The sequence below is a fragment of the Hemicordylus capensis genome, chromosome 1 (genome assembly GCF_027244095.1).
Source record: "Hemicordylus capensis ecotype Gifberg chromosome 1, rHemCap1.1.pri, whole genome shotgun sequence".
Taxonomy (NCBI): Eukaryota; Metazoa; Chordata; class Lepidosauria; order Squamata; family Cordylidae; genus Hemicordylus; species Hemicordylus capensis.
Window position 1 is genome coordinate 116,742,886 of NC_069657.1, and position 21,975 is coordinate 116,764,860.

The window sequence follows — 21,975 nt, forward strand, 5'->3', positions numbered from 1 at the left end:
GTGGATTTAACCAGGCTAAGTATTGAATCAAACATTGCCTGAAAAATTAATTTCCATGCAGTGATTCGAAGTTTTTGCACGCAAAAAAGGCCAGGAAAGCTCTTTTTAAAAAGTAAATTCTGAGCTTATCTACCTATAAAGAAAAAACAAAACCTTTTTACTAATAATTATGTCCTCTGAGTATCTGATCTGCATTGCAATATAAAAGGATGTTTCAGTGCAACTTTTCCCTCCTTCTCTGTATTGTAGCATAAACAAAGATGTTTAAATCAAATGTGCTTTCTTCTCTCTGATCCTATTTTATTTTATTTATATTTATCATGGAGGGAGTATAGGAGCATAAGGCCTCAAATGGAGAAAATCAACAGAGCGCTCCATTCCACCCCCTCTCATCTTCCATACCCATTTTGGCTTTCCAGGCTACAGCTCATGGCATAAAACCATAGTGGATAAAAACAGGATGACTAATGGAGAAGGGAAGGGGGCCCAAAAGAAACTTTGTACCCTCTGATAAAATTCCTCTCAGAGGGCCTGGATGCAGCCACACAAATGAGCACCACAGAAAGGGCAAAAAGGACCCCCAAATGGGCCCAAATGGCCTCCTCTAGGGGGAGGCTGGCAGGGGGAGGGGGAACCACTGGAGACCCCTTTTACATCTGTGGCAGCACACACCCCAGGCCACTGGAGGCACTATGTGTTTTCCCTCCAAATTTCTCCCCCACCCTTGAGCTGGACCCAAACCAGTTCGCACTCATGCCAGACCAGGACTCAGCTCAATGTGCACAGAACCAGACCAGGCCCAGTTCAGTTAGAGTCCAGTTCTACTCGATCTGAACTGGATTTTCCAGTTTTGTGCACACCCCTAGCTCCAGGTCACTTCCTTTGGACATTGCCCTCATCTCACAGTCTACTTGCCTAGACTTTTATGTGCCTGTTGCCTGTGACCTTAGCTGTTAGCTGAGCAACTATGATTTCACGGAATGTTCATTAACATTTTTACTGTTGAGGGCACTTGTAATAGAATGTTGATAACATCTGACATTTCTGTGCAGAAGTGAAAGGTAAATCTGGAAATATCCTGGCACAGAACCTACAGATAGGAGCAGATGTGCTCTTTTAGCAGTAAGTGGCTGAGGTACAGGAGCAGTGGCATAGCCAGGTTGCCCAGATGCAAACTCCAGAGCACCTGCTGCTCCGCTTTGCCCCCCTGCCATCTTTCGCTTGTTACTTCTTTCCCCACCTGCTCATTAGGTGTGTGTTTCCTGCCATTGTTTGGCATTGGGGCACGCACAACAGGGTTGAGCAATATAGGGGCAGGGGAGGCAGCAAGGGGGACCCTCCAGGGCCCCACAACTCATGTTTTTGGCACATACATGCCCAATCATGGTGATGCCCTTGTATAGGAGTCCTCTCAGGCTATAGACTGTGAATGCTGAGGAAAATGCAATATAAGGTGTGCTGGTATATAAAGTAATAACTTATCCAGAAAAAATCCACAACTTCTTTGGTTTATATTTTTGGTGAAGATAGGGTAATAAAATAAGGCGAGGAGAAGGAAAAACAACTGAGATGGTGAAAATGACGTTGAGGTCCAGAAGAAAATCTAACATAGCTACTAATTTCTTGAAAAGTAATGACAGGGTTCATGGAGGCTATGACAAGAAACTAAGATCCAGAAAGACAAATCCAATAAGCATTTACTGTTTCAGACCCTGAGGCGAAAAACATTTTATTTCTATGTTAACATTATTTGCTATAAACTCCACTGGTGTAGAAAAAAATACATTGCTGGAACATGAGCACTCTAAATTTCTTCCTAACCTTTGCTCTGTGTAAGCAAAGGGCTATTTGAAAGTTGTTTCTCAAACATTTGCTACCACAATACTACTTATGTCCATATTTATACATGTTTTCAAGATACCCACAGCTTGATGGAGTCTTGAATTTGACCTTCCTAAAATGACAAAGCTGATAGTGTGATTAACGAGCCAATTATTTTCTTCAGATACACAGTACAAAATAAATAACCTATTCCTTTTCCATTTACTGTTTTAATAAATAAATAGTATTCTAGTTTTATTGGTGCTCCTACCCTTAAGTTAATGATGAATTTTCTTTTGTTATTTATTCCTAAAAATTAATAGGATACAAGCAGGGCAATTTTCAGATGTAGGATTTTATTTGTTCTTGGTGTTAACAACAAAGTAAATGAAGCTAGTGTCTGAGCAGGAATGCTGGGTGAGAGTGGTAATTAAGACCATAAATACACATAGAAATAGATGTGCAGTCAAGCGCTTGCAAAGATGAATATCACTCATCTTACCCTGTAACTAACAACAAGCTTTATTTCCTTGATATGCACAGTGGGTTTTGCTGTTCATTCTATTCTGGATAATGGATCTGCACATTTTGTTGCTGGAAAGCTTAAGAATATTTATTTACAAGTGGACCCATGCAGGGGCATAGCAAGGTTGAAGGCAGGTGGCTGTGGGGTGAGATTTGAGGATGGGCTCCCTGCTGCTGCCTCCTCCCTTCATGGCTCCACTCCAACCACTGCAGATACCACTTCTGGCCTGCCTTTGTCAAGCAGCATCTACCTGTGGGGCTGATCATTGCACTTATTTATTTATTGAATTGAATTGAATTTATATACTGCCCTTCCAAAAATGGCTCAGGGCCGTTCACAACATGGCATCCACTGGCCATGCCATGTCTGATGACATCACTGCACTGGCATGTCCTCACTGCCCCATGCCTTAAAGGGGTCACCTTTTCTCACTGGGATGGGGCAACTCCGGTGAGCTTGGCGACGTGGCAGGCGCTGGGCTCAAGTGAGCAGCAAGTGGCTGGTACTCAGTGATGGAGGGGCAGGAGGAGGTGGCAGGCATCCTGGGAGACCTACAGCTCTGGAGTTTCCCCCACCTTGTTCAATGCCACTAAATCTATGACAAAAATGTTGCATCAGTGTGTTACTGTATTTACCTGAATCCAAGACTAAATTTCCCCCAAGTTCTTGACTCATCTTAAATTCAGTCATCTTCTATTTGGGTAAATATGGTCTATTGATGAGGGTGATGAGGATGTTTTCTTGTTTGGTATAGTTGTTGCTTTTGTGGTTTTCCCCTTCCTTTTTGGCTAAGGTTTGTTTCTTTTACTCTTAAACACACTGGCCACATTCGCACATAATGCAGAACTGCAGTTGAATTGGCCTGCTGTTCTGTGGACATTATGTCCGAATGCAGGGGACCTCAGTCAAGCGTGGCGATGAAGCTGAGGGTTCAGGATTGGGACTCCAATCTGAACCCTCAAGTTAAAATAAGTTTCATCACTGCAACCCAAGATTCCCAGCAGCCTCCAGTATGTCCGAATTTGGAACCACAGGCTGCTAGCCCTGGAACCAGAGTTGGCTGTGCAGGCTGTCTTTCTATCAAGAAGGAAGCCCACACAACCAGCTCCCTGCCTCTCTGCAATCTCACTGACTGCAGAGAGGCAGCTCTCCTGAACAACCAAATTCAGACAGGAGAGTGGGTGGAGGGGGGAATGGGTTCAATGGGTCCACAGTTCAGTGTTACGTGCAAATGTGGCCATCTTTTCTTTGTTTTTGCATTTGGCAAAAATACAAAATCCACTTTCCCCCTTTTACATAGGCTGTGTCTTGTGTAACTGTAAACACCAACAGTCACGCACTGGCAATGGTTTTCCTTGCTTGCTCATTTTCTTTGTCCCCTTCTTTCTCTAATGCCCCTTCCCCCAAATGTGCAACGTTATTGGCTGTGCCCTGTACAGGAGGAGAACCTCCTTTTGGAACCTTCATTTGAGCATTCTTTGGCTACAAAGTGTGCTTTCTGCTTCTTCAGGGCTGGTTTTTGGTTCTGGGAGAGATATCCAGGCTCCCCCTACTGCAGTCAACACTTTGGACATGCCTTGTGGTCCCTCTCAACACCTCCAAATAGCCTCCTTTTAACAGGAGCTTGCAGAGGTACTGTGCCTTTCTACACACTCTGTGGATAGTCAACAATGTATGAGTAGATTCAAAATATTAGTTGTTGCTGTGCTTTCAGCAATGAGAAAAACAACCCACCCACCACATATAATATTCTGTAGATCCTAATCTGTTATGAACATAGATACCACAGTTTTATTTTCACTATGTAAATTGCAAATGTGTGAAATCACAATGATAAAAACACTAATCAAATAAAATTCACTAAAATAATTATACTGCCATTCCTACAACATGTAAGTAAACAAGTGCACTGCAGTTGTGTGTATTGGAGCTTGCCAAAAGTCTGAACTCTTATTGTTGGAATTCTTCTGATGAGTATGTAATCAAAGTAGTTCCTTTTTGCCAGCCAAACGTGTTTTAATCCTCCTGATCTTCCTCAGTGGCTTTCAGAGCAACCCTTGTATAGCTTCTTCCTCCACCACAGCATTATAGAAATATATCATGAAGCTACTACGCAATATATTCATTCTTACTAAGCATCTTGAATGATACATACATACTTATAAACATTAATCATCCCCCCCCCCCGGTTTGGTTCAAATTTGAACCAGTTCTAAAAAGTTCTATATAGGGTATAATGGGGACTTGAATTAGCCCATTATTCCCTAAGTAGAGCACCTAGGGGCACAAAAGAAGGGTGGGTGATAGGCACCCATGGGTGCCTACCACCCACCCATCAAACCCCAAAGCAATCAGACACTCCTATGATTTTTAATGAATTTTTGAAGATTTCCCCCCCATAAGGAATAATGGGGATTTGAGGCAGCCCCATTCCCCTCCAAAGTGGGTCTGGGGGCACAGTGGGTTGTGCCACAACTCCCCTAGGCAGCCCCATGGCAGTGGGGTTCATGGGTCCCCCCAATTTTCCCCCAGTTACAGTCCTTTTAAGAAGTCTATCTCTATCAGAGTAGGTTCTCTGGTGTATGTGTGTAGAGATTTTCATAGGGATTCATTGAGAGAACTCATACACAGCAAGTCCAAACACAAATTGGATTTTAAGTGGCTGTATGAGTTCGCTCAATGAATCCCTATGAAGCTCTCTCCATACATATATATATACATACAGACCAGAGAAGCTACTCTGATAGACTTGTTAAAAGGACAGTAACTGATAAAAATCCTGGGGGGTGGGGACCATGAACCCCACCAGCTTGGGGTTGCCTGGGGGAGAGTTGTAGCACAACCCACCGTGCCTCCAGACCCACTTTGGGGTGCCCTGGCACACCCCAAAGGGGAGCATGGGCCAGCTGGGCCAACTCCAATCCTCATTATTCCCTATGGGAGAAATGCAAGAATTGGAAAAAATCTAAAATCACAGAAGTGTCTGATTGCGTTGGGGTTCAGTGGGTGCTTGGCACCCCTGGGTGCCCTCCCCAGTTTTGTGCCCCAAGCAGGCCACCATACCAACACACAATGACACAACTAAGAAGATAACCAAGTGGAAACCAAAAAACCACCACAGAAACAGACCTGCTGCTGTGCCCGTACAACTGCAAAGCCAAGGAGACCAAACCAAACAACAGCCCCAAACCAAGAAGACCTAACAAGATGGCTCAAGGCAGTAAAACCAACCCGACATGTAAACTGCAAAGAAAGAGCGGCAAGGCAAAAAAAACAAAAACAACCCAACGCACTGAAGGAGAACTTATAGTAACACACCCACACACCTGGTTCTTCTGCCCTTCTCTTCATGTGCAATGCATGTGCTTTGCCTATGGGGAAAGAAATGCCTCAGTGCCTGGTCCACCACATCTTTGCTGGAGGCCACACAGGGCCCCAGGCATGTGGTGGCATCAGAACACATATAGTCATCAGTGGTGTGCATGTGTGTTTGTGTTCGGTGTGTACACTAGCTAGAAGAGGGGAAAGAGAAGTGGGCTCTAAAAGAAGTAAAGGGATAGGAAAGTCCGGCGCAGAGGTGTGTCAGTAGAGGCCACTCATGACATGGTGTGGTGGGTGCATGTGTGTCTGCTGTGTGTGTGTTTCCGTGCGTGTCAGCAGAACCAGACGAGAGGGGAAAGAGTGGAGGCACACTTAATAAAAACAATTCACAAATACATATGAAACCTCCACACATGCACACACTCACTCACATATGCACACACAACACTTCTATCTACACAAGCACATATTTACACACACTAAAATATTTACAAATATACATGTTGGCAATCCCACTGCCCTCCCCCTGCAAGTCAATTATGTACAACAGCAAGCAACACAACACACATCAACATATTTATTTTTTATGTTTTTATGCTACTGTTTTAATTTAATTTTTAAAAATCAGATTTGTTTTGATATTTTTAGCTCAATATTGTAATGTTTTTAAATTTTATTGTAAGCTGCCTTGAGATTTTCTTAATGAAAGGTGGGTTATAAATTTAACAATAAATAAATAAATAAATTTACACATCTACACAGTGCCATACTGGCACAAATCACCTAGTATCTGTGTGTGCGCCCATGGTCCCCCGAGTGCTGTGTTCAGGTAGAACCAGAGGCGAGTTCAGCATCAGGTTACTCCAGTGGGGTTATGTATCCAGTTGCCAAGTCACAGCACTAGCGGGCACGCTGCCACATGGCACGGTTGAAGGAGGAAGTGGGGAGGGTAAGGATGAACAGAAGCTGCTGCTGGGCAGGTGACTGGCACTATCGGTCAACCATGGGCCAATTACTCGCCCAGCTCAACCTCCAGCTCAGGGTAGCTCAGCAGGTGGAGGTTAACCTTGAGGAAAACCAGCTGCTCGACCAAGCCAGGGTCCAACCGGGACTGAGTGGGTGTTACCACATCACCAGCATGTGAAAACACCCGCTCGCTCTGAACGCTGGTTGGCGAGCAGGAGAGGAGGTGCGCAGCAACCACCGCCATGTCTGGTCAGACTTGGCAGTGGGTTGCCTAGAACTGTGTGCCATCAATCTTACAGTGCAGCAGTGGCAGCAGCAGCACATACCATGGGGTGGCCATGTTCTCCTTGAGGCCAAGGGTGTCCTTGACAGTCAGGTGGATCATGTGTGCCATGCAGCAGATGTTCATACACTCCAACACTGACTCTACCACTGCCATTGCATTGGAGCCATTGTCTGTTGCAATGAAGCCCTGGGTGCGGTGTGGCAACCCACCTATACACTCCTCAGTTTGGCAGCGGAGTATGACTGCCACCTCCTCCTTGGTCTGCTTGACATCCAAGGTCTCCACATGCCAGATGGTCCACCTGTGCTGAAATGTAGTATGGCACATGCTGGAGCCAGAGGCCGCACCAGAAGTCCCCTCTCTCTCCAGACCCCACCAGTAGGTGGTCAGGGCCAGGAAAGCAGCATGCATCCCACTCACAGTGTTCCACAGATCAGTGGTGAAATGTATGCTGGTGCCAGCCAGTGCCGCACACAGCATGGCTGACAGGAGCTCCCTGCACTGCCTGTACAAGGAGGGGACCATGTTCCAGCTGAACGTGGTACTTGAGGGGATGGTGTAGTCAGGCACTAGCAGCTGGAGTATAGGGCAGAAGCCAGAGTTCTCAACCACCTGAAATGGCTGGTCGTCAGTGGCCATAATCTCCTCTATGAGGGGGGTGAGGAGACGTGCTTCTTGTTCGATGACTGCATCCACCTCTTGACTGGCAGTGTGCCCTGCTTCATGGAAGCTGGTGCACTGCCCTTGTCAACGGTAGTCACAGGCACATGAGGTGCACTAGAGCTGCAAGCAGAGTCAAGGAGATCTGGGTGACGCTGTTGCATGTGTCGCCACATGGAAGTCGTCCCCAGATGCTTAGCATCCTTGCCTTGACTGACCTGTGCCCTGCAGTGGACACAGCGAGCAGCAGTTGAGGCATCTTGAGGGGCCTCAAAATGCTGCCAAACATCATTTCTCTGGGTGGCCTCTGATGCCCTGGGTGCTGTCTTGGGCCCTTTTGGGTGACAGAGGACCTAGGGGAGCTGCTGGTGCTTGCCCACCACTGTCACCCACCCACCCCCTTCCACCCTGCATGGAAGAAGAAGGGCTTGGCTTCACTGGAGGAGGGGGTCACCCTCTCCACCTCAGCAGCAGACCCTTCCCCCTTGGAGCCAGACTGGGAGGACCCAGCCTGGACTCTGCCATGACCTGGGCACCATCAGAGGGGCACCCACTGAGTGGTGAAAGGAGCACTGAAGGGGCCGCAAAAGGGAAGGAAAATCTGGCTGCATTGCCAGCTGTCAAGCCCCTGCCCTCCACCCCCGCCATGGAAGAAGCTTCCCTGGCAGTAGAGCCCCCCCCCCCCCGCCAGGCTCTGCACGAGGTGGCAGCACTGGTGGCACAGCACTGGTCCAGGAACTGGCTGGGTGGCAGCAGGCTCCTCCAGATAGGAGAGCCTTTGCACCACCACCTTGCCTGGGACAAAGAATTTGTCAATGGGAACCTGTGGGACCCCATGCTGGCATCTTCTCTGCCCCCCCACCCCAGCCTCCCACACCAGCTTGTGGACCCCTCCCACCTCTGCCTGCCACCCTCCTGCAAGCTCTGCTCACCACATGGCACTTAGACATTCCCAAAGACCTTGAGGGCTTTTTAAAAAATCATGGAAATGTTTTTAAAAATGGAGGGATTAAAAAAACCACCCCTATTTATGGGGTAAAACCTTTAAAAACCAACAACTAACCCATGGGGGGGCTTTAAAAATCCCTATTTGAGGGAAAACCTTTTAAAAATAAACAAGCCCCTATTTAAATAAAACCCTTAAAAAAAACAAGCCTACCCACCCCCTCCACCCACAAAAATACAATACAATTAAAAACAAGGCAATAAAGTACACAATGGGGGGGGCAACTAAGTGGGAACCTGTGAAAGCCAGAAACAACCCATTTAAACAAGAAACAACCTGTAAAGAAAAAACACAGAAAATATACCTCCCCACACCCAAACATGAAAGGAGGCCCTATTTAAGGAACACTAAAGGGGACAAAGGGGGCAACAAAAAGTAATCACTTATCCCCTTGTTGTCCTGGAGGTCTTCTGCCTCACACACTGGTCAGGAGAAAAAAGAAGGAATTCCAGACCAGTGGCAGGCTGGCACAGCGCAGGTGCGCACGCACACCTGGGGCAGGGCAAGGGCTGAATGAAAAGCTTTCCAGCTATTTCACCCACACAAACAAACAAATCAAACTAAAAAACACTGATGAAATAAAAAGCCTGGTGGGGGAAAAGATGATGGGGGATGGGGAATGGGGAAGAGGAAAGGGAAGGAGAGGACAGAGGTGATGGACTCTGGAGCAGGTGATCTGCTAAGCACAGCAAGAAAGGGATTAGGGATGGGCCCGGCCTGGAGGCCATTCTAAAGGCCTCCTGACTGGTCCGGACCGGTCCGGACCTGGCCAGTTCGGTTCGGGTGGGGGGTTCCTTTAAGGGTGGGGGAGGGTTTACTTACCCCTCCCACCGCTTTCCCCCCTCCAGCGTGCATATTCTATGTAGTAATTGGGGCGGCAGGATACCTCCCTGCCGCCCCTTCTCCCACTTGAGTGCAAAAGGCTGCACGGAGCCTTTTGCGCACACGCACATCGCATGCGTGCTTCACGTCTCCCCGACGTGCACGCGCATGGCCACACACACACACGCACATCAGGGAGACGTGAAACTCACGCGCAACGTGTGCTTGCGCAAAAGGCTCCGTGCAGCCTTTTGCACTCAAGTGGGAGAAGGGGCGGCAGGGAGGTATCCTGCCGCACGCTGGAGGGGGGGAAGCGGCGGGATGGGTAAGTAAACCCTCCCCTGCCCTTAAAGGACCCTCCCCCCACAGTGCCGGACCGCAGCTCTGCGGTTCCGTGCACACCCCTAAAAGGGATTAACAAAGAAAAGCACCTGCTCCAGAGAAAACAAGGGGGTGAGTGTCAAAAAAACCAGAATAAAATAAAAACATTTGGCAGTGACTGCTGGATTGAGGACTATCTCAACTCAGCCAACAGATTTAAAAGCAGCAGCCACCACAAAAGCAAAAAAGGTGGGGCAAAGTGGGGACTGAGTTAGGGAAATGGGCCAGAGAGAGGCCTCAGGCCAAAGGGCCTCCTGGCCCAGAGGAGAGGGGAAAGATTGAGACAGACACTCACTCACTCACTCACTCGGGGGGGGGGGGATTAAAGCAGCAGAACACACATACACACACACTCACATCAGGGGAAAAGGTTTAAAGCAGGGGAGAAAAGGAGGGGGGCAGAAAAACAGGCAGGAGGAAGGATTGGGAACAAAAACACAGCAGTCTGCCAGGCAGACTCTCACCACACCAGCAGTAGCAGGCCAGAAGGAAGCCAAGAAAGACTGCAGCCAGAGTGATTTTACTAGGCCAGAGGCTTGGCTTTAAATAGGATTTGAAACTCCCTCCTTTGAAAGCCCCCACCTTTGCCCTCCCCCCTGGCCAATAGGGTGCCAGTTCTCAAGGACTGGCACAGTGCAGAGCCTACCAGAGAGCCAGATTCACCTGGCCAATCAGGGAAGCAAGAGCTCAGCCAATGAAATCAAACAACACAAATCACACAAAATGGAGGACAACATCTAAAATGGTCTCTAGAACCTTTGAACTGGCTTGAACAGGCTTGAATTGAACCTGGCTCAATCGGTTCAAACTCGGACTGGCATTGCCAATGCAATGCCCTGTTTGTACCTGTTTGCACATCCCTACTGTCTGTGCTGTCCCTGCTCTGTAAGCCATTCACATTTCCGATGCCTCCTTTTGGATTTTGTTGCTGCGTTGTAGCCCTGTAAGGTTGCATACGCATCACAGAAAAATAGTTGTATTTCCCCGTTGTAGCTTACAATGGAGTTCAACTGCTGTTTGAATTCAGCAAACAAAACGTTGCAGTTTATACCACTTTTTGTGTTGTAAGGCTCTCTATCAGGCAATCACCGAGATGATGAGCAAACAGTGCTTCTTATTTGCTGTGTGTCTGCCAGTGCATTTCCATCTTCTTAGTACAGTGTATGAGTGCTGCCTTAGTGTAGGCTCTCCCCTCTGCCTCATTGATGGAGTATGTCTTATAAGAAAAAGCATATGTCTGTTTCTGGCTGACTGAGTCACAGGCTGGGAAACATTAAGAAACTTCTCTGAAGCTTTTAGGTGGTAATTGCATCTTTTGATTTTTCATGTCTGATGGAGCAATGCACAATTCTTGGAACAATTGTGAATAGAATTTATATTTTACTGGAAGAATCTATTTGTCCAGGTTCTGATGACTTCTCGGGCAGTCACAGAACGCCATTCTAGTATTAAAGAGAACATTTTTCCAAAGCAAGCTTTGCGGTGTGTTTTGCAGACTTTCATGAATCTTGGTTAATGAAGAAGCTGTCTTTAGGGGGATTGTACACAAGAAGCAAATCTAGTTCTTCTAATGCAATTAAATGTTTCGAATTATGGCTTAGTTAAAGCAGATTGTGGAATAATTCCATAAAGCACAGGAAACACAGAAATATACGGAGAAAGTGCCTGACATCCACTATAATGAAATGCTGGTGCTATGGCAGAAGAGTGATTTTGACACACTCTCTTTCCTTCTGAAGCCCACTGTGGCTTGAAAATATGTCCCTCAGAACTGCACGGCCCTCCATTGTTTCCGGGGGAGGGGGGGGAAGCACAGCCAGCTTCTGAGGGAAAGGGAGATGGACACAAATCACCCCTCCTCCATAGCTCCAGGGACACATTAGATACCGGCCACAGTGTTTAGTGTACCATTATATTTATGATTCATTATCACTTAAAAAGCTAAAGCATGTAACTGAGCTGTACTTTTAAAAAAATAAAGGGGGGTTAAAGAAAATGAATTTGGAATGGAGAAGCAGCAGGCACAGAAAAGATTAAGTGCCCCCCCCCCCGCCCACACACCATGCTGCTTTTCTGCTCTGAATGCTCTGTCTTGAAGAAGGTTTTAATGTTTAAAAAATGGCATATGGCTCAGTTACACATATTTGCATAATCCAAAGTAGATAATGCTTTTATTGAGACCAAGTTAAAGTAGCAAAGCGTCACCCATCAAAATTTCAAGTCCTAGGGAACTCTTCATTCTTCAAAAGCTGGTAAAAGTACATCCTCCTCAGTTTAAAGGTTTTGTTTCTTCTTATAACCAGTCAGCTGTATGGGTCTTGAAACTGTCTCTCACACTGATTCAAGTTGTTGTTTTTTTTTTTTTAAAAAATTACATTTTATATCCTGCTCTTCCTCCAAGGAGCCCAGAGCAGTGCACTACATACTCAAGTTTCTCCTCACAACAACCCTGTGAAGTAGGTTAGTCTGAGAGAGAAGTGACTGGCCCAGAGTCACCCAGCAAGTCTCATGGCTGGACTAGGTCTCCCCAGTCCTAGTCCAGCACTCTAACCACTATACCACGGTGGTTTATATAAAACCCCTTAAAATGCCAGCTTTAGGTTTTACCAACTGGAGACTGCTGGGACTCTTAAAACCTGCCCTTTCTCCTCCACCTCCATCTTTTTGCTTAATATCCAGCCTGATGTCCTCTAGGAGGCGAGTCTCATGATCAGTGAGACCCACCTTAAAAGGGTTTGCAGGGAGAGTAGGCTTAGCTCTTAGATCCCAGTGTTGCACACAAGCAGCCTTTCCTAGGTAGGGCTGTGCAAGCCAGGTAGGGCTGCTTGTGTGCATGCCCTCAATATGTAGAATGTGTCACTGCAAGACATGCTCAGGCCTGGCAACATCTGGTCACAAAAAGCAATCATGTGGTGGCTATGTTCCTGATTGTGCTTCAAATAACTGTTTCTGGGGCAAATAACATTTGGGGGCTGCAATCTCATGTAGCTAAAATAGTGCTAGGAGAGGGGATAACACACCCTTCCCATATAACACAGTTCTGATCTGAATGGGACCCTCCAACTTTTTGTTTAAAAAGAGACATTGCCAGTTAGTTTGAAGCATATCTCTTAGTGACACATTCTACATCGTAGTTTGGTCCTGGGATTATATAAAAAGTCATGCTCACAACTGGGTTTATTTTTCCCCAAAGTGATAAAAAAGTAAAGTCAGATCCCATCATACAAGGCGCAGATTTAATTTAATCTCTACGATGATTATTTCATTTCCCTCATTTCCCTCATACTTCAAGCCAAGCCTGCTGCCATCTTGGATAACCATCTGGGATTTCAGTTCAGTCAGCCAAGACAACTTGTTCTTCCCAGGGGTCCCAAAGCACACAAGCATCAGGCATCTGTACCCTTTGATCAGTCCTGTCGGTTATCCTTGATCAATCCTGTCGGTTATCCTTTGCTCCTCCTGCGTTTTTTTAAATCCTTCGTCTGCTTTTTGCCAGATCGTCTGCTTTTGCCAGATCATAAGTAAATAAGTAAATAAGAATAATAATAAGGCCTACTGTAACCTGTAGGGAGATACAATTCTTTCTACATGTACATTTTAAATATAAATTAATTCAAATGTGTCCAGCATGGCGTGCGTGTGTGTGTGTGTGTGTAGCCATATAGACACAAATGTTCATATAGACATATAGACACAAATCTTCAAATCACTATTTCCTTCTATGTAGACAATCTAATAACTAATTTAAAGGTACAGTCCTCAAAGTATACTATCATGTTGGAACGTATATAAGCAATTGCTTGTTTGTTTGCTTGTTTGAAAGTTTCCTGACCATTTAAATCTCTCTGCTCATGCAAAAAACCAGCACAGGGACAACACTTCTAGCCTAACCTTCTTTCTGACGTGCGAGTGTTAGTTGTGTGGGAAGAGAGGTTTTGATCTGTGGCCACTTTTCAAACAACCAATTAAGATGATGCACATTTGTGGTGATGCAGCCTGTATTCTGTTGAACTGGCACAGAAATTCTGACATACCGCACACCAATTAACTGTCTTCTTCAAAGGCAGTTAAAAAAATGCTCTTTTCCAGAAAGTCTTCAGTCATTGATCTGCTGTGTTGTACTCTCCTTCTTTTACTTTGATTGTTGTTGAAGCTATTAATACTTTATATTTAATATATTTATATTTTATATTTTTTATATTTTTGTGCACATCTCTGAAATTAATATGAATGGTGTTGTTGATTATGCTGATGATGATGATGAGTAGTATTACCACTAGTAGTAATATGTATATAAAAACGTGAAGGTCATGAAGAGCTACTGTGACAAAACCATCTGAGTCTGTTTCTCATATGCTACATGGTGTTTTTCTCTCCTCTTCAGAACAGACCATGTGAAAATGTTTTTACTTTTCTTCTGAACTCATGTCGCTAAGATACTCTCTGTTTATTTTGGATTGTGGAATGTAGCATATCCCCACAGGGTTACGAATCAAGATGTGGGAAACTGCTTGTATATTGAGGTGTGAATCAGAACTGTAGAGGGTTAACAATCCCTGCAATTTGGATGGCAGGAAAGCAGTTTTCTTTAGAATCCCACTTAAAATTGGAATGAACCTAATGGCCATCAAATGCAACTCCTAGACCATAAGACAAGCATCCATAAGTTCACCCGCATATCATCCAATACAACCTAATTCCCTCAAACAGAGAGCAGTGCACCTAAACAAGATGTTTGTTATTCCAGTTGACTGAATCAAGTAAGCCACACAGCATGCTATGCAGGGTGGTGGCAGGGGATCCAAAACCTTTAACCAGTCTGAAACCTCCATGAGGCTATTCACACACCCGAAAACTGAGTAGGACAGGTGTCCTACCCAGGTTTGGGAGCTCCCTATTTTTGGTTGTGTGGAAGCAAACAACTAGGTAGGAGAAGTGACTGTAGAATGAAGGCAGGAGAAAAAGCTGGTTAGGAGAGCTTTTCCTCCTACCTTAGTCAAATGCTGGGTATGAAAGCTGGGTAGGACAGCACTGTCCTGCTCAGCTTTTCCTTATGCCTTGATTCCACACAATCACTTCCCCCTACTCCTACCTAGTAGTTTGCTCCTACACAACTGAATACTGGGGGCACACAGAGCTCCCAGACCTGGGTAGGACACTTGTACTACTCTGGTTGGTTGTATGAATGACCTCCATGTGTAGCAATTCTTCTGAGCCTTGTGTGACTTTGGGACATGATGAGGTCATTTTCATGACCCTGCATGGTGGGTCAAGGAGGGCTGGTGGGGGGGAGGCAGGTTCACTCTTACCTCCCCCCACTCCAATGAACCTCTCCCGCCCTTGGAGCACTGGGGGATTTCTCAGCTGCCGGACGCTCCAGCTGCCCAGCTCTGTGGCTGCCCGGGCTGCAGGCAGCCCAAGCAGCCACACGACTAGGAACTTGGTAAAAGCCTGGGGAGGGGGGATTCAGGCTACCTGTAGGGTAAGCACTGGGATTGGGCTGATCCCAGTTGTGCTCCACACAAGCAGCCCTATCCGAGTAGGACTGTGCAAGCCTGGGTAGGGTTGCTCACCAATATAGTATCACCAATATAGTATCCTGTCATTCATTATGAAAACCTCTCTTGTCCTTGTGTTCCAAAACAGTTCCCTCAGTGTTGGTTGAAGCACAATATCATTTACTAAGACAAGTTTTGGAAAGAATGGTTTTCCCGACTGGTCATAGTCCTTTATTTAACTTTTTTTTTTAAAGCACATTCCTGTCCCCACCTTATTTTTAAAAATAACTTAAGGTAACTAATTATTGAGTTTGTATCTTGCTCCTGACTTAGTTGTAGCTGCTGGAAGGGCCATGATTGATCAGATCTTGGGCAGGGTAGAACATTAAACATTAATTATCTATTTGCACGTTCTCCCCCCTCCCCTTTAGTTTGTAGATAGCAAGAATGGCAAACCATACTGTTTTTTAAAATGATGTATTTTTCAAAGAGGCACTCTTTTTATGGTCTTGGAGAGTGATTGCTGTAACATAGACAAGGTGCAACCCTTCTCATTCCTTAACATGGACTGCATTGTGATACTGTCAGAATTTAAAAGCATGGAAAAGCAGACATGACAGCCTTGTCAAAACAGTCCACCCAAATTTACCATTCATAATTGTAGATTCTGGAAGGCTTCCTAGGTACAGACAAGGTGAAGAAAATTTAGTTTCCATTTTGTTTTCTTTGATTGCTTTCCTCCATCAAATAAGATTCAATTTCCTGCACCCCCACCCCCAGCTTTAACTTTATTTAGGGATGAAAATTTTCAATATGAGATTCCAGCTGCATTTATATTATAGATGCAAACTATACTTCCACAGAGATTATTCAGTGGCTGCTTTCACACATCACGCCAAACCTGAGGCAAGCAAGGCAGATTTCATGGTCATTTGAGTGTGTGAAACTGTAGTTTTGTCACAAAAGTGACCCCAGGTAGGGATGTGCAAACAGGTTCAAATTCGAACTGGTTCAAATTTGAACCGGTTCAGTTTGAAGGTTTGAACTGAGACCAAACTGGGCATTGAATTGGCAATGCCGGTCCGAGTTAGAACCAAATAGAGCCTGGTTCTATTTGAACTCGTTCGAAGAAGCTTGAAGGCTCGAGCCTCCATTTTAGGTAGCCATTTTGGGACACTTGTGTCACTCAGGGGCGTAAATATAATAGGGCAAGGGGAGACAGTTGTCTGGGGGCCCACTGCCTTGGGAGGGCCCCCAAAGGCAAGTCACATGACTGACTCCCCCAGCCGTGCCCCTGTCCGGGCTTCTTTCAGGTGTATTCATCCTCCGAAACTGATGTGAGTGTTAAGACCTGGAGCTACCAGAACAGCAGGTCTTTCTCGAGTACCATGAAATGACTTGCATCATCCACAGTTTACAAAACCTTTTAAAAAATCATTTAGGATGATGTTCTATTGGGGCACATAGGTTTGTCTCTGGGCCCACTACAACCTTGCTACACCCCTGGTGTCACTTGCTGTGATTTGCTGAGCTCCTGCTTCCCTGATTGGCCAGATGTGTCTGGCTCTCTGGTACGCTTTTAAGTGCTGTCAGTCCTGGAGAACTGGCACCCTATTGGCCCTGGGGGAGGTCAAGGGTGGGTGCTCCAAAAGGAGGGAGATTCAACTTGCCTTGCAAAATCATTCTGCTTTGCTGAGGTGAGAGCAAGTGAGCTGCTTGCTGCTGCTTTTTTGGCTGTGGAGTTGCTGCCTCTCTGTCTCTCTGGTCTGGTCTTTGGACTCTCACTGCTGCTGTGTTGGTAAGGTCTTTCTTGCCTGGCCTGCTTGTTTGTTTGTTTTTTGGCTACCTCCAACTCCTCTTATTTTTTTAAAGTAATTTTTCCTGGCTCTGTGTGGCTGCTGTGCTGTCCCTTTTGGACTCCCCCCCCCCACTTGTATCCAGCTCTTCCTCTGAGGAGCTCAGAGTGGTGTACATGGTTATTTTTATCCTCACAACAACGCTGTGAGGTAGGTCAAGCTGAGAAATACAATACATGGCTGGCCCAGAGTCGCCCAGTGAGTTTCATGGTTGAATGGGGATTAAAACACGGGTCTTCCCAGTTCTAGTCCAACACTCTAACCACTACGCTATGCTGGCTCTGACATTTGAGTGTGTGAATGTCACAACTCCCCTCAGAAGCCCCAAGCCTGTGGGGTTCATTGTTGTTGTTGTTTTTATGAATTTTTAAAGTTTTTAGCCTGTTTGACACAGTTCTCTCAATGCATCCCATTGAGAAAAAAATCCACACACTGTGAACTTGCTGTGACCTCTGAACTGTGTGTGGATGCTTGCTTTTTCTCAATGGGATGCATTCATGTAGAGAAGAGAGAACTGTGTCAAACAGGCTAAAAATTCCTTTAAAAAAACACACCATGAACCTCACCGGCTTGGGGCTTCTGGGGGGAATTGTGGCCCAATGTGTCTTGCCCCCCAACCTACTTTGGGCTACCCAGGCATCCCCCAAGGGGGCAGATGGAGGCATATGGGGCCACCTCAAATCCCCATTATTTCCCCTATGGGGAAAATGAAAAATATGTTTTTAAAAAATCTTCAGAAAATCATTAAAAATCACAGGAGTGTCCGATTGCTTTGGGGTTTGGGTGGGTGGTAGGCACCCATGGGTGGCTACCCCAATTTTGTGCCCCTAGGTGCTATGCATAGGGAATAATGGGATGGTTTGAGTCCCCATTTTTGAACTGATTGGAATTGGGTTCAAATTCAAACTGAACCGGGAGGATTGAGCAAAACTAAAACCGAACCTACCCACCCTGGTTCGAGGCTGGTTCAAATTTGAACTGAACCACCCAAAACGGTTTTGTGCACATGCCTAACCCAAGGTTTCACTCTCCAAACCATAAATTGAACCTTCCATTTGTAGTGAGTTTTGCTGCTCATACATCAGGTTAGGAGGCACCATCATGTCTTAATTCTGCCACCTCTGTCCGTAACCTGGGTTTTTGTGCCACAGCTGCTCCCAGAACCATAAAGCGGGTGGCTCAGACCAACCCAGAAATGTGTCAGCTCCATGCCTGGTGCTCTTCTTATTGGCTGCCTCTTGGAATCTGCGCCCCCCCCTGCCTTCTCTTCCCACTGCTGCCTGGCAACAGGGATGTCATGTCCCTCCAGGCACAGCATTTAAAGGGACAGAAGCACACTGATGAATGCCCACTGTAAGCTGTGTACTTGGGGGTGGGGGGGTGGGCAGCAGCTGCCCGTCAGGAAGCTGCCAGGTTCCAGGATGTATCCATGAGGTTCAATGGGTTCATTGCATGCTCCAGAACCACCTTGGTTAGTGTTCAGATAAGTTCTCTGGCATTCTCCTCCCTGGCCCACCTTCTACAAGAGGACTGGACTGTGGACAGGAGGTGGGTACTACCAAGCTGCAATAAGATCTAGCAGTCCATGGAAGATGCTTGTGAGTGGGGTGATGAGTGGTTCATTGGTAGCTTCTCAATGTCTAGAGATACCTTTGACTTTCTTGTCAGAAAGATGGAGCTAATCCTCCACCACCAGGACACATCCATGCTCTGCACAGTGCCAGCCCACAAGCACCTTTCTATCATGCTTTACAAGCTGGCCTTCAACTCAAAATGCCTCACACTCAACAGTCTGTTTTCAGTTGGCACTTCTTGGTTCTGGGCCAGAACTGGCATGCAGAATTTTCAGGGAGGTGGTTAACCTTTTAATGGAACTGTTCCTTGAAGACATGATCTGGGTGGGAAACCCGCAAGAGGTGATGTCAGGGTTCCATCAGAAGGGTTTCCCAGAAGTCATTGGCTGTATAGATGGGACACATGTGGAGGTTTTAGCATCCCCCCACCACCATGACTGCAGCCACAAGCACTACTACAGCATGGCCCTGCAAACTGTTGTGAACTCCACAGGGATGTCAGGGAGAAGCCACGACACAGCAATCTTCTGCACCTCTCCTCTTGCACCAAAGTTTTCTGCCAGGACCTGGGTAAATGTGCCCTCTGTGCTTGTTTGTGTGCAACATGTGAAGCCAGTGATATTTGGGGACCAGGAATACAGTCTTCAGAAGTGGCTAGTGACTCCCTACCATGCACCTCAGAGCACCTTCGAAAGGACCTTCAACTTTTGGCACAGCAGTGTAAGGATGGTGGTGGAGCAGGCTTTTGGGATGCTGAAGACATGCTGGCACACCCTTTACACCTTGCTGGATGTCAAGGAGGATCTTGCTCCCTACATCCTGCACAACATCTGTGAGTCCAGGGGAGACGTTTTGCTGCTGGATCACGGATCTGCCATCCCCACCAGGAAATGAAAGTGAAAGTGGCCAAGTGCCTGGGCAAGACAGGGCTGCTGCACCGGTGGACAGGACCTCTCCACTTGAGAGGACCTAGGGTGCCACCAGGGAGGCTGAGGCAGTAAGAGGAGCTCTTGCAAGCCATGCCTCGGAGCATTTTGCAAGGCGGGCAAGTGTGTGGAGTTAGAAGGGCATGCCGCTCCTAAACCATTGAAGGCTAAATGCTGGCAGTGAGACCACCTGTGGTCAATCAGTGATACACATGGATTGGCAACGGCCATTAGCACACACCCATGATTTTTGCGTAAAATAAAGTCTTAAGAATTTGCATGTAAAGTTTGTCATTTGCCCATGTCTATGTGATCTGCCCTTTAAATTACATTATATGTGTGCAGAAAATGGGGGAGGGGGAGTGCCTGCAGTAGGTGTTGATGTTCCCTTCCTCTTTCCTGCTAGCATTGCACTCAAGAGTTGTCCCAAGGGCTTTGGCGGGGTGTGTGTGTGTGTGTGTGTGTGTGTGTGTGTGTGTGTGTGTGTGTAATGGAGGAGAGGTGGCCGGCTTTGTGGAGTGTATCAGCAAGGGAGATAAGGACAGCAGAAGCGGTGGCTTCAGAACCAGACTATTGGCTGTCACTGGGTACTACAAGCAACCAATGTCCTTGGTCTGTTGTCCAGAGCAGAAAGAATCAGGAGCACAGAATCAGGAACACAGAGCAGAAAGAATCAGAAGCACCAGACAATTACCCCAGTATTCTCCCCGCCTGTCAAGAGATCATTTCCCCCTTTGTCAAGCTTAAACAGGACAGATAATTTTCCACAGGGGAAAGGTGCCAGCAGGAGTGGATTTGCCCGCAAGGTGCATTCAGTATATCTTTGAACAGTAGAAGTGGGAAGAGAGGGGCCCAACCCTCTCTTCCCAGGGTGGGGGAGGAAGAAGGCACCAAGTCCATTCCCAATGCTGTGATTGCTAGGAAGGTGCGAGGATGCCCCCCCTATTCTAAACTCTGGATGCATTAAACACTTCCAATCCCCCCTAGCAAAGGTGGGGGCACATGCCATTGTTGGATGCTGCCTTTCTGAGCAGGTAACATCTCCCAGAAAGACCATCACCAATTTATTCACATTAGATTGTCCCCAGGATGCAGGAGCAGCTGTTTGGTTGTATCAAGGGATAACTCTCACTTTTGCTCCAAACCTTGTGTGTGCGCGCACACACACACACACACCAGCAACCAGGCAGCTGCTGCTTGCCCAAATTTATCGGCTGCCATCCTGCGTGTATCCCCCCCTCACTGCACCCCAATACCTCATTGCTATCTGGATGTGCCCATTTCCATTCTTGGGTGGAAATGTTTGTGCTTCTGCATTACTATGTTGCTTTGAAGTTACTGCAAAGGCATTGCTGCCAGTGATGAGGAAGGGGTTAAAATGTCTTTGCCTTGCCAGAGGCAGCCATCAGATCCAAAATGGAATGATTATACTGGACATGCCTCCTAGGAGATTGCACCCAGTGACACCCACCCTAATGATGTCCTGATGCCCTGCCCACAGTATGGTGATGTGAATGGCCTGCGGCTTACTGGGATTCAGCTTTGGCAGACCAGGAAGAGGGAGGGGCTCCTCTGCCCAGAAACCAGAGGTTACTGGACTGCGGTTGGATGATTGTCTGCAGTACAATTCTTGGTTTTGGTTAACCTCGGGTTCATCAACTCACGGTTTCATGCTATGTGCAAAGGTGGCCGCTAAACACATTTAAACAAGGGCCGCATACACAAACTCAAGAATATACTCAACTTGGGATTATGTTCACATAAACAAAGATAAACAATGCTAGTTAATTCCATAACTGTAATTCAGGATTACATATCTTACATAGAAACACTTTTTCTACTTTTTGCCTCATAAGGAGAATCATGTAAGGCTATCCCAAGTTTCCTTCTCTATTTTCTTGCTAGAAGAAATAGTCACATTTGCTATAGTGTGGAAAACTCATTTCTTCACAGAGGGGAGCTATGAAATCCATTCACACAATGCTGCGTTTCCCTTCATTCCCACCAAACGCAGGGGCATATCTAGGGTGAGGCAGGCAGGGCATGTGCCCCGGGCACCACTAGAAGGGGGGCGCTATTTTTATAAATTAATTTTTTTTTAATGGCCACCGAAAACAAAATGGCCCTAGGCCATGCCAGGCCTGGCAGAGGCCATTTAAGCATGCATGGCAGCCATTTTGTTTTCAGCAGCCATTAAAAAAAATATACATATATATTTAAAAATGGCCACCGCACATGCTCAAATGGTCCCTGCAAAGCCCTAGAGGCCAGTAAGGGGAGGGGGAACCTTTGCAGACCCACCCCACAGCCTTTAGGGAGCCCCCGAAGGAGC